This window comes from Phyllobates terribilis, unplaced genomic scaffold (assembly GCF_046119375.1).
Source record: "Phyllobates terribilis strain yellow unplaced genomic scaffold, ASM4611937v1 Scaffold_3__8_contigs__length_932513732, whole genome shotgun sequence".
In the NCBI taxonomy this organism is placed as follows: Eukaryota; Metazoa; Chordata; class Amphibia; order Anura; family Dendrobatidae; genus Phyllobates; species Phyllobates terribilis.
Window position 1 is genome coordinate 516,571,561 of NW_027362763.1, and position 12,980 is coordinate 516,584,540.

A 12,980-nucleotide genomic window follows, 5' to 3' on the forward strand; every position below is an offset into this window, starting at 1 on the left:
AAAAAAGATGGCGGCCGTTAGCGGCTCATCTGCGGGACGGAGCTCAGCGGCGATGCAGCCGGGAGATGACCGGCACGAGGCGCTCATCTCCCGGCCGGTACCAGCAGAAGGACCTCGACCGCCGGACCCATCTGCGGGACGGAGATGCAGCCGGGAGATGAGCGGCGCGAGGCGCTTATCTCCCGGCCGGTAGCAGCGGAAGGACCCCGACCGCCGGCGCCGCTGACCTCCATGCGGAAGGGAGGACCGGGGAGTGGCGCTGCGGGTCGGGATACTTCTGCTGCGAGCGCCCGCTCATGTCCCGGGTTCTCGCTGCGGAAGTAGCCGCACAGGCAGCGCCGCTCCCCGGTCCTCACCAATACGATTCCGCTCCCCGGTCCTCACCAAGACGATTCGATGATTGGTCGCGGTCTTCAGACCCGACCAATCACTGATCTTACCGCAAAAGTTAAACACCGCTGTGCTGATTGGTCGCGGACGCTGCCCGCGACCAATCACCGATTTGGGCGCCACATTTAAATATCGGCTGCGACCAATCACCGATCTTGGCTCCACATTTAAACACTGCTGTGCTGATTGGTCGCCGACGCTGGCCGCGACCAATCACCGATTTTGGCGCCACATTTAAATAGCGTCCGCGACCAATCAGCACAGCGGTGTTTAAATGTGGAGCCAAGATCGGTGATTGGTCGCAGCCGATATTTAAATTTGGCGCCCAAATCGGTGATTGGTCGCGGGCAGCGTCCGCGTCCAATCAGCGATTTTGAACACAAATGTACGGAGCTTAGTAACACCATGCGGCTACTGTCGGGAGATCAGCGGCTAGGGTGTCAAGGGAGGACCGGGGAGCGGCGCTGCGGGTCGGGATACTTCTGCTGCGATCGGCCGCTCATCTCCCAGCTGCTCGCAGCGGAAGTAGCCGTACAGGCAACGGCGCTGACATCCATGCGGAAGGGAGGACCGGGGAGCGGCGCTGCGAGTCGGGATACTTCTGCTGCAAGCAGTCGCTCATCTCCCGGCTTATTGCAGCGGAAGTAGCCGCACAGGCAGCGGCGCTCCCCGGTCCTCACCAATACGATTCGCTGATTGGTCGCGGTCTCCGCACCCGACCAATCACTGATCTTGGCGCCAAATTTTAACACCGCTTTGCTGATTGCGCCCGGTCGGCCGCATACATATTCTAGAATACCCGATGCATTAGAATCGGGCCACCATCTAGTACTATATATTCATCTTGTGCCATACATAAGAGGGTCTCCTGCTCCCCACAAAAAAAAAAAAAAATCACCTGAATACTGTTTAATAGACTGCATGTAGGCAACATTTAATGGCTCAAATGCAATGCCCATTTACATAAGCAGATAAAATGTCTGCAATGAGCAATAAAGCAAGTCAATGCTTCCATTTACAGAACAGACACTAATACAATCATTTGTGTCCATACAGTATCACGGTTAGCAACACATCCTGTTTACACAAGGGGATCTGCTGCAAGATTGTGCACATTGAACTTCTGGCAGTAATCAGTAAAATGGCGCTGGTGGTGGCACATGTGCAGGTTGAAATCCCGGCTCGTCACTGAGCCAAGATTTAAATCTCGGTATAGAGCGCCACTATTTTCCTAAAAAGTGTCGGGAAATCAATATGCACAGGTGCAAAGTTTAATTCAGGAAGACAATAAAGACAGGACAATTCTTCATTGGCTGCCCATATATTGTAGGATCCAATTTAAAGTGCTTGTGCCCATCCACAAAGCTCTCCACAGTGCGGCACCCCCTTGCATCTCCTCCCTCATTTCTGTTTATCAGCCTACCCATTCTCTACGCTTCTCAAGTGATTATCGACTAACATCCGCACTCACCCATACCTCCCACTCCCAGCTCCAAGACTTCTCCCGAGATTCACCTTTTCTTTGGAATGCTCTTCCCCAAGAAATTTGGACTAATCACAACTTACACAGTTTTAGGGGCTCCCTATAAACACACCTGTTTAGGGTGGCCCATCACGTTCCCTAATCGATACCCTTTTATATTTATATAGCCCATTCATTATTTCTCCAAACATAAGTCTGCACCAAACTCCAACGCACCCAAAAGCCCTACAAATACTGTCTGGTTACGAGCTCATGCAGCCTTTATCTACCTCCTATTTCCTCAAGATGGCTGGACCATCACTGTAAATAAGCCCCTGTACTTTGTGTCACCCCACCTCATTGTAGATTGTAAGCTCTTACGAGCAGGGTCGTCATTATTATTGCTTTAATTATTGTATTATCTTTAACTGTTACTGTGACTGTTGTATATGAAGCTCTGAATTGTAAAGCGCTGCGGAATATGTTGGAGCTATATCTGAGGAGTGGAGTGCTCCAGGGACTGGAATGAGATTTTTAGAGTAGGGAATGCCACAACTCATCATGAATTAGATGAGCTGTGGAGTCACGTTTCTCCAGTCCCAGCTACACCCATTTTGGCTGGGAGCAACAACCGTGAAAACGGCAAGAGTTACAAATTTTTGGCACAACTCTGTGCTCTTATGCCACTTTTTTTTGGCATAAATGCTTTGATAACTAAGGCCCTATGACTTTATTGAATCCATACTCTACTTTGTGCATGCACTCAGGCAGGAGCTATGTGCTCCTGCATCCAAAGCTGTGCACATTTCAGCAGTCTTTCAAGAGATTGGTGGTGGTCTATAAGCAATTAATGCACCTAGATAAAAATTAAAGAGTATGTAAACTTTTAACAGTTTTTATAATCACATGAACCATGCAATAAAAGAATAAATTAGTGTATTTGCTCAAGCAGATAAGTTTACACAGGGAATATTCTGGATCGAACAATTGTAGCAAAGCTTCTCTGATCCATCATCGACAAGCATGATTGGGCCTTTAGAGATACATGAATTAAGTGCCTTTGTGATAAGCTATTGAAGAGGAAAAGGTCTATACTCTTTCGATAACTGGAGCCCCTATGCTGTGTATGCTTGCAACTTATAGCAGTTCACCCATGCCATGAACCTTTTTCCTCTAAATTTTTGGAAATGTTAGTGTACTGTAGTGTGAGTGTGTTAATATACTCTCTTGCCTCTGTCTTTTCTGTATTCAGCACTGTTTGTTCCTCTTTTGAGTGACATCACCGCTCTTCATACTATCCAGACCATTCTATGCATGAGCGGGAAGTCTTTTACAATGTAAGCCTATGGAACCTCATTTTGACGCTCCATAAACTTACATTGTATAAGCCACTCCGGGATCACACAGAGTGCAGTGCGACCCAGAGTCTGGAGATTAATAAAAGATTAATAAAATTGAATATTTAAGAAAGTAAAAGTGAGGTTTTGTCTTTCTTTGGAGAATATCTATGTGTGCATTATTATTGGACAACTTAATGAAAACGTAAATTTTCCCATTTCAATTGTTTATTTTCATCCGGTAAAGTGAGAATAATAACCAAACTACTCAAAATGTAAAAAAATACATTTCAGACTTTAAAAAAAATTCTATATATATATATCCAATATAGCCACAAGAGATGATCAAATCTATTCACAGGACTCGTCCAGGTCCGTGGCAGCTAGACAGGAGGCCCAGAAAAAGCTCACCTTTCGGCATCCCTGGCTCGGAATTTAATTTGTTGGGGCTGGCGTGAGTCTCTGTACAAGTGATGCGCAGATGAGGTCACACCAGCTCCGGCCAAGTCAAAGCAACGCTGGGGACACCACAAGGTAAGAGATTCACAAACGCATCATGTGAACATGTGCTTACATTAGTACCCATAAACAGCAAATTAATTAAAAGCCATGTCTTGACGCTAAAATCTGTCAGCAGTAATACAAGATAAAAACATTGAATTTATGTGCTCTATATTTTAATTAATCAAAAATTGGAAAACATCTACATCTCCTGAGTGTAGTTTCTCAGGCTAAGGCCATGTTCACAAGTTCAGTATTTGGTCAGTGTGGCACCCCTGAGGGTTCAGTCGCCACAGAGGTACTGCACCTCACCCAGAGGTGTGGTGTCTCCCTTCTCTCAGATAAGGAGGGAGTGCGTCACGGAACCCCAAAACACCTGCATCCAACACTACACTGCTCCAGGGCAGCTGGAGGGGCAAGACGCAATGTATGTTTCTGCTGAGCCCTGACCCTGGCTGGAGTGGGGGGAACCCAAAGGTAGAGGGAACCAGTAGTGGGTGTGGGTGGAGGAAGTAGTTAGAGGGAGAACTTTAGTAGGAGTATATATAGGAAAACCATCTTAGGGTGGCAGATCAGAGTTAGGGAGCAGTTCAGAAGAACAGCTCGGGCAGTTCAGAGGAACAGTCCGGGGGCAGAGTCTCATTAGGAGATCTGCTCCGCAAGTAGGGCCAAGTCGGGAGGCCCAGGAGGGAAGCAGGGAGTAGGCTCCGTTCTACAGAAAGGATCCCAGGGGGTACGGCGCGTTCAGGACGGCACCCATACGCCCCGCATCTGTCAAAAGACAGAGGGATCGTTGCAGCATTCTAATCCCCAGGAGGGTCCAGTAGGTCCCGGATCCGACGTACAGGAAGGACTTCAGAGCACCAGAGCGGGATTGAGAGTGGGCAGCGCAGAGCAGGAGGGAGAAAGACCGGAGTGAAGGCGGTCAAAATAGGAACACGAGAAAGTGGGGTTCTGCCAGGTATTCCCAAGTTGCCCGAGGAAGGATTGAACCCCTGCCCGGTGAACGCAGCGCGATGCGGGAGGCCTAAGGCCAGCATAGTGCACCTGTGAAGTGTCTTTAGAACTGTGAGTAAAATCTTGGATGACTGCACTGCACTGCCCCCATCCATTCTTCATCGGCACCATCGTTCGCCCTGCACCACAACGCCCAGCGCAACCCTCTCTCTACCACTTCACTGCCCTGAGGCCTGCTCCACCTGTGGGGAGCCATCCCATCTCAAGCTGCCCTAACATCTGCCTCAGAGGACTGTTGCAGCGCTGGTGATCCTCACCAGGTACAACAGGTGGCGTCACGAACTTTCCCAAATCCCCTAAAATATTCCCCCTTTTGAGTGACTGCCCTGGGCCACGGACCGGGCCATCCACCGTGATATCCCCTATACCGGCAACCAGAGGCCCGGCTGCCGAGTACCCCACGGCCCTGGGGGCGCGTCAGTCAGTATTTTACATCAGTATCTGTAAGTCAAAACCAGGAGTGGGTGATAAATACAGAAGAGGTGACGTTTTTCTATTATACTTTTCCTCTGATTGTTACTCTCCTGATATTGGCTTTGAAATACTGATGTAAAATATTGACCAAATACTGAACGTGTGAACATGGCCTAAAAGTAATGGTCACTTCTCTGGATAAAAAGACTAGAGCATCCTCACAAACCTGGTAACATACGCAAGTGAATTACTAGAAAAATAATAGTACATGCTGATCGATTTGCACATCTCTATTTTATCAGTATTCTGTGGGGGACGGAGCCCTGCAAACAGCCCCCTACTTGCCGGCTTTCCTTGCTCCTCTATGGATAGCTGGTCTGGCACAACATTGCATCAGGTCCTATAAACAAAAGAGTCGGTTATGCCAGCAGATAGGAGGCAGTTTACAGATCTCTGGACCGGTGGCTAAGAGTACTGATGTGGCTTCTGGACTGGGATCCTGCCAATTTATTCACTTATCTCTATTTAGTAGGGATTCACTGCCCAGTCTCAAGTGTTACAGCATCCTCTCATTGTTGGCTCATAGTCTGATAAAAATAAAATAATGGAAAAAGCTACCTTCTAAGTACATGAGTAGGTAAGTCATAGGGAATAATGCGTGAAAAAAGTGCTGTTTCAAGGATGATACAGCTTGTCTGCCAACTCAAAACATAAATTGCAGCTATATGCCATAACAATTGGACCTTTGGTTACTTCTAAGCTTCACTAGAGCTTGATCTCCACATAAAAAGCAAAGAAGCTTATTTCAATAAAGGTAATTTCACAAACAGCAATTTTTTTTCTAAACACCACTTCAGTTTTTATTGCATCATTTGAGCCAATATCAACATGAATCCAATATGAAAGTAAAGCACAAGTTTTTTCCTTTATACTTCCCATTCCTTTTAAACCTTTAAACCCAAACCCTTTATCTTAAAAGACAGCATCTGAAATTGTAGAGGCATCTTTTAAAAAAAATTCAGCGCATAAACATCCTTAGGCCTTCACACATGTTGTGTTTTTCAGCGTTTTTTGCTGCAGATTAATAAGCAAATTTTCAGCTATGTTTTGCAGTACCAGCAAAGTCCATGAGAAAACAGAATTCTCTGTTCACACAACATGGTTTTTTGCTGTTGCGGATTTTATGCCATGGCTGGGTTTTTGGAAAATAGAGCATGTCACTTCTTTCAGCATTTTTTCACCCATAGGAAGTAATAGGTGGTGAAAAAAAGCTGAAAAACGCACTAAAATTTGCATCAGCATTTTTTCAGCGTTTCTGATGGCAAAATAGAATAGGGTTCTTTTTTTTCACAGAACTTTATGTACATGCATACACAGTTTTTTTCAAAACACACTGAAAAAAACATGCAAAAAAAGCATAAAAAAAAAACGCAGCAAAAATTGCGTTTTTGACGCAGATTTTTTCCTGCAGATTTGTGATGCTGAAAAACCCAACATGCGTGAACATAGCCTTACGGTAAAATACAAAAAAAAACACAACAACAAGCAACCCCGAATCCAAATATGCTTCCAACAGCTCCCTTCAACCCTTTGGGAAAAAGAAATTTCTTCTTCTAATGCAACAAACATAATTAGAAGATTTCCTAAGAAAACAAACCATCATAGTCCTCAATATTTGAGATGTGAATTTGCTGCAAGTACTCACTCAGACGATCGTTATGAAGAAAAGTAGTTTAACAAAATGGAGACGTAATTTATGAGTGTCAAAGTCCAAGACTTGATAATATACCGTAACTCCAAGATATAACTTCCTATCCTACAATAGAAAGGCAACCCGGCTAGCTGCAACAGCTATTGGTTACTGATCAGTTCGATACAAATCATACCAAGAGGAAATTACAAAATTTAAAAGACTTGACAATTATATTAATATTTTAAAAGGTGACTACCCATCTAGATAAACATGGGTTAAACTAAAATATTTCACTTTAGGCCCATTAGTGTTAAATACATTCTAGTTTTATGAAGAGAACATGAAATTACCCTTTGTTTTGGTGAAATTAATAATATGTCCATATTAAACATGTACTGCACCTATTAGAAATGTATTAGACTAATTTCTGAGTTTGGACCATTATTACCGTAGTATTTTACTATTTTTTGTATTGCACACAAGACTCCTTATTGCCAGAACACTATAAAATTCAACTGGTTCTTTTAACGGTGTAATTGACACCTAATGTTATTATCAGTATCTTGTTCATACATACATGTTCATTGCATCCAGAACATTGCACTATTATTGTACCATCAGTACAAGTTCTTGGCACATTGTAATTTTCAGCTGTGCAATTTGTGTTCGCATGATGCTAAGATTTTCTACCTTTCCTTTTCAGACTCTAGCAGAAGCACCATTTTAAACTATTTTCAAGTTCAATAAAAACCTGGTGGCATAGTATAGACGTTTCTTGGCAGAGTAGATAAACAGCTGCCAGATATATCAGATTCCCCATATTCATTGCCTAAAAAAAATAAAAAAACAGGGTTGCAAACTTTTCAAATGGGGTTGAGGTCAAGGCACTGTGTAGGCCAGTAAAGTTTCTCCACATCAAACTCACCCATCCATGCCTTTATGGACTTTGCTTTGTGCACTGGGGCACAGCCAAACTGGAATAAAAAAAAGGGCCTTCATCAAACTTGGACACATCCAAAATGTCTTGGCAAGCTAAAGAATTAAGATTTTCCTTCAATCCAACTAAAGTACCAAGGCAAACCCTCAACAACCCCTATCTGACCACCATCTACTCACGTTCTCATCCCTGTCCTCCTCACCTGTCATCCATGTCCAGCAACTTGCACATCTAGAAACACACACACACACTCTCGGACTCTATTCTACCACTGACATCAATATCCTCACTCAACAACACAGACCGCGCCACTGCTTTCTACAATCACACTCTCGCATCAGCTATTGACTAGGTCGCCCCTCTTGGGCATGGCAGAGTGCAACAAGTAAACAGGCAACCCTAGCACAACAACCTCACTAAACAGCTTCAGCAAGCATCCAGGGTTGCGGGGCGGCGTTGGAAGAAAACACATTCGCAAGACGACTTCACTGCATTCAAACAAGCAACACTCGCATTCAAATCAGCCCTCACCTCTGTTAAACAGGCCTACTTCACAACCCTCATATCTTCCTTATCCTACAACCCCAAACAGTTATTCAACACTTAACTCTCTCCTCTGCCCTCCACTGCCCCTCCGACATCTCTGCTGTGGAGTTTGCCACACACTTCAAAAACAAGATTGACCAAAACATGGCAAGTCTTCACTGTCCGATCACCACAACCCCTTTGTTTCCCAGACCATTGCCCTTCCCCCATAACCTCCCTTTCCAACATCACAGAAGGAGACTACACTCATCTCCTCTCCAAATCACACCTCACCACTTGTGCACTGGACCACATCCCACCTCCTCCCCAACCTCACCACCACACTCATCCCATCCCTAACCCATATCTTCAACCTATAATTAACTTCTGGTGCCTTCCCCGCTGCCTTCAAACATGCCACAATCACGCCTATCCTCAAAAAGCCATCCCTCAACCCAACCGCCTTGTCCAGCTACCACCCCATATCGGTGCTCCCATTTGCCTCTAAACTCCTTGAGCAACACGTTCACACTGAACTTTCCTCTCACTTCTCAACTAACTCTCTCTTCAACAACCAACAATCTGGCTTCCACTCCCACCATTCCACCGAAACTGCCCTTACCAAAATTACTAATGACTTACTTACAGCCAAAGCTAACAGACAATTCTCTGTACTCCTTCTCCTTGACCTGTCCTCTGCCTTTGACACAGTTGACCACTGCCTGCTACTACAGATCCTCTCTTCCTTTGGCATCAAAGACCTTGCCCTATCTTGGATCTTCTTATACCTTTCTAACCGCACATTTAGCCTCTCCCACTCCCACACTACCTCCTCATCCCACCCCCTCTCTGTTGGAGTCCCTCAAGGCTCTGTCCTAGGACCCCTACTCTTCTCAATCTACACCCTTGGCCTGGGACAGCTCACAAAATCCCATGGCTTCCAGTACCATCTGTATGCTGATGACACACAGAGCTACCTCTCTGGCCCAGATGTCACCTCTCTGCTGTCCAGAATCCCAGCATGTCTATCATCCATATCCTCCTCCTTTTCCTCTCGCTTCCTCAAGCTCAATGTGGACAAAACTGAACTCATCATCTTTCCCCCATCTCGCATATCTTCCCCACCTGATCTTTCTATCACCATAAATAACATTACACTTTCCCCTGTACCTGCAATCCGCTGCCTCGGAGTAACCCTTGACTCTGCCCTGTCCTTCGAACCCAACATCCAAGCGCTTGCCACCTCCTGTAGCCTCCAGCTCAAAAATATTTCCAGAATCAGTCCTTTCCTCAACCCTCAATCTACTAAACTGCTTGTGCATGCCCACATCATCTACCGCCTCAACTACTGCAACATTCTCCTCTGTGGCCTACCTGCTAACACTGTCGCACCCCTCCAGTCCATCCTTAAACTCTGCTGCGTGACTAGTTCATCTCTCGCCTCGCTACTCCTCTGCTACCGCCCTTTGCACATCCCTTCACGGGTTCCCAATTGCCCAGTGTATCCAGTTCAAACTACTAACACTGACCTACAAAGCCATCCATAACCTTTCTCCTACGTACATCTCTGAGCTAATCTCCTGATATACTCCCTTACGTAATCTCCTTCTCTCCTCCACACTTATTCCTTGCTCATCCAACCACAACAAAGATTTCTCCCAAATATCCCCCATCCTATGGCATTCTGTGCCTCAACACGTCCGATTAGCCGCCACACTTGGATCCTTCGGACGGAACCAGAAAACCCATCTCTTCAAACAAGCTTACAACCTGCCATGACCTTGCTTGATGCCACCTCAACAACAGTGGAGATACTGCAACCCCCCCAACCTACTGTCTCCTTCCCCGTTCCTGTAGAAAGTAAGCCTGCAAGGGCAGAGTCCTCTTCCCTCTGTATCAGTCAATCATTGTTAGTTTGCTTACTGTTAGGGTATGTGCACACCATCAGTGTTCACTGTGGATTGGACGCAGCGCAAGTGCAATGAGCAGCGGCCAGATGTTACAGCATAGTGGATGGGATTTATACAAATCTCATGTGCACTTTGCGTCTGCGGCACACTCGCGGAAACTGACATGCGGCGCATCTTTCCAGACCGCAGCATGTCAATTTCTCTGGCGGGCCCACATGCAGGCTTTCACCATAGACCTAATCTCTATGGGGAAAGTCTGCAAGTGAGAAAAAAAAAAAAAAAAAAAGAAGAAGAGGCCAGCGTTCATTTGCATAATGAGCTGAAGCCGGAGGCGGCTTCTCCGCAGCCTCGGGGCCACAGCCGGCTCCGGATAGTCTGCACATACCCTAAGTGATATCTGTATTTGGTATGTAACCCTTTCTTATATACAGCACCATGAAATCAAAGGCCCTATATAAATAAATATTATCATCAACAGCGCCATAGTATTATCTCTTCTTCATCAAACTTTACAGTTGGCACAATGCACTAAGCCAGGTAACGCTCTTCTAGCATTTGCCAAATCTAGACTCATCCATCAGACTTCCAGTGAGAGAAGCATAGTTTGTCATTTCACAGAACAAATATCCACTGCTCCAGCATCACAGTGGCAGTGTTCTTTACACCACTCCATCTGATTCTTAGCATTGTGCTTTGTGGGTGCTTGGCCATCGAAACCCCTGCTATAAAGCACTCTGCACACTGTTTTTGTGAATATGTTAATGCCAGGGGAGGTTTGGATCTCTGCACTTATTAAGGCAGCAGAGGGTTGGTGAGTTTTATGCGAACCACAACTTACACAGTTTTAGGTGCTCCCTAAAAACACACCTGTTTAGGGGGGGCCTATCGCATTCCCTAATTAAAGTCCTTTTATATTCTTATAGTCCATCCCTTATTTCTCCAAACATAAGTCTCCACCGAACCCAAAAGCACTACATATACTGGCTGGTGATGAGCTCATGCAGCCTTTATCTATCCCTCATCCCCTCAAGATGGCTGGACCATCATTGTAAATAAGCCCCTGAACTTTGTGTCACCCCCCACCTCATTGTAGACTGTAAGCTCTTACTAGCAGGGTCGTCATTATTTTTGCTTTAATTATTGTACTATCTTTAGCTATGTTACTTATGACTGCTGTATATGAACCTCTGAATTGTAAAGCGCTGTGGAATATGTTGGCGCTATATAAATAACGATTATTATTATTATTAGTCTTCAGCGACCCCACACTGAAACTTGACATGGTCTGCCACTTTGTGGCTGAGAAGCTGTGGTTCCCAATCACTTCTACTTTTAAATAAACCATTCATAACCAATTGAATATTTAGAAGGAAATAAATTTCACAAACTGACTATTTAAATTAGTGGAATCCTATTGTACCACGACTTGATTTCTAGTCACTCTGGAGTCCAAGGCTAACCAAGTGCACCTTTGAGGTCTGCAGTGGCAAGTATAGGTATACCAGGTCTGTCCTTCTCCAGTTGCCACTAAAATTTTACTGAGGGGGCTGAGGAGGAAAAAGCGAGCAGTGCTGACTGAGCCACAGTCACTTTTGAGGTGGTTTCACAGAGTTGATGTACTGTTTGCTCCCTGCTGCTCACCTTTTAGAACTAGACTAGCTGAAGGTCTTGCTTGATTCTTGCTTCTATCTGCCATATATTCCCCTGCTACTGATGGCAAATATAAAGGGGAGAGGCAGCACTTCTGTCACAGTGGTAGCGATGAATCAGGGTTCTCTCGAAAAAAAAAAAGCCTCACCAAAAAAAATTAATCAGGATGCACACCCTCAACTCATAATTTGAGAAGCACTGGAACATATTAAAAATTAAATTGTCATATTCTAGTTTCACCAGCAGCAGATATCACAGGCTAATGAAGCAAATCCATACGAATTCAGCTGATCTTGTTGATCGAATCTGCTAAAATTGCCCAACTGGTATAGTGAGCTTAAAGAGAACCTGTCATCAGGATCATGCATGTTAACCTAAAGGTATGGGCATAAAGGCACTGTTATACTGATTTAATAGGTACTTCCAGTGTAGAAATCAGCAGCTTTGTTGTTAATTATCATTTCAAGTTTTGGTGTAATAATCTCTTCGTGCATCGAGTCATGATTATGGGTATGGTCTTCAGCTCTGCCATGTACCCTCCGCTGCTTCTGGCATCCATATATTCTTATTGTTTTAAATTTTGCACCGGCTCTGTCCTAACAATGGGTGGGGTTTGTGCACATTGATCTCACTGTGGACTTCACTTCACAAAAATGGTGCTGTGTCGGCACATGTAAAACATTGACCTCCCGGCGGTCTTTGGTAAAATGGCGCTGGTGGCGGCCCATGCAGATTGAAATCTCGGCTCGTTATTGAGCAAACATCTAAATCTGGACATGCGCCAATGCCAGCGCTATTTTCTTGCAGCCCACAGTGATATCAATGTTTGCAAGCGCAGCCCATGGTTAGGATGGCACCGGCGCAAAATTTAAAACAATAAGAAGATACGGGCACCCGAGGGGCTGTGGCAGAGTCAGACCTTACCAACAGTCCCACCCTGATGCACAAACAGCTTATAACACCAAAACTTCTAATGCTAATTAAGCAACAACCAGATTGCAGATTTCTTCACTGAATGGAACCTATTAAATCAGTGTAACAGGGCCATTATGCCCATAGCTTTAGTTTAACATGTATGAAGCGGAAGACAAGTTCTCTTTAAGCCAAGCTTCATCTAAGAGCCCCCTCTAAATTTTTGGCCCAA

General features: G+C 45.1%; 1 protein-coding gene and 1 long non-coding RNA gene across 4 annotated transcripts in view; one reads left to right on the top strand and one right to left on the bottom strand.

Moving 5' to 3' along the window:
• ARHGAP18 (Rho GTPase activating protein 18) overlaps positions 1 to 12,980 on the bottom strand; it is a 237,307-nt gene that overhangs the window by 53,691 nt on the left and 170,636 nt on the right. The window lies entirely within an intron of this gene.
• The window catches only part of LOC141259685 (uncharacterized), a 64,779-nt gene continuing 55,351 nt past the window's right edge, over positions 3,553 to 12,980 (top strand). Inside the window, exon 1 of the long non-coding RNA XR_012318455.1 lies at positions 3,553 to 3,723. This is a non-coding gene — a long non-coding RNA (uncharacterized lncRNA). The remainder of the gene's footprint in view (positions 3,724 to 12,980) is intronic.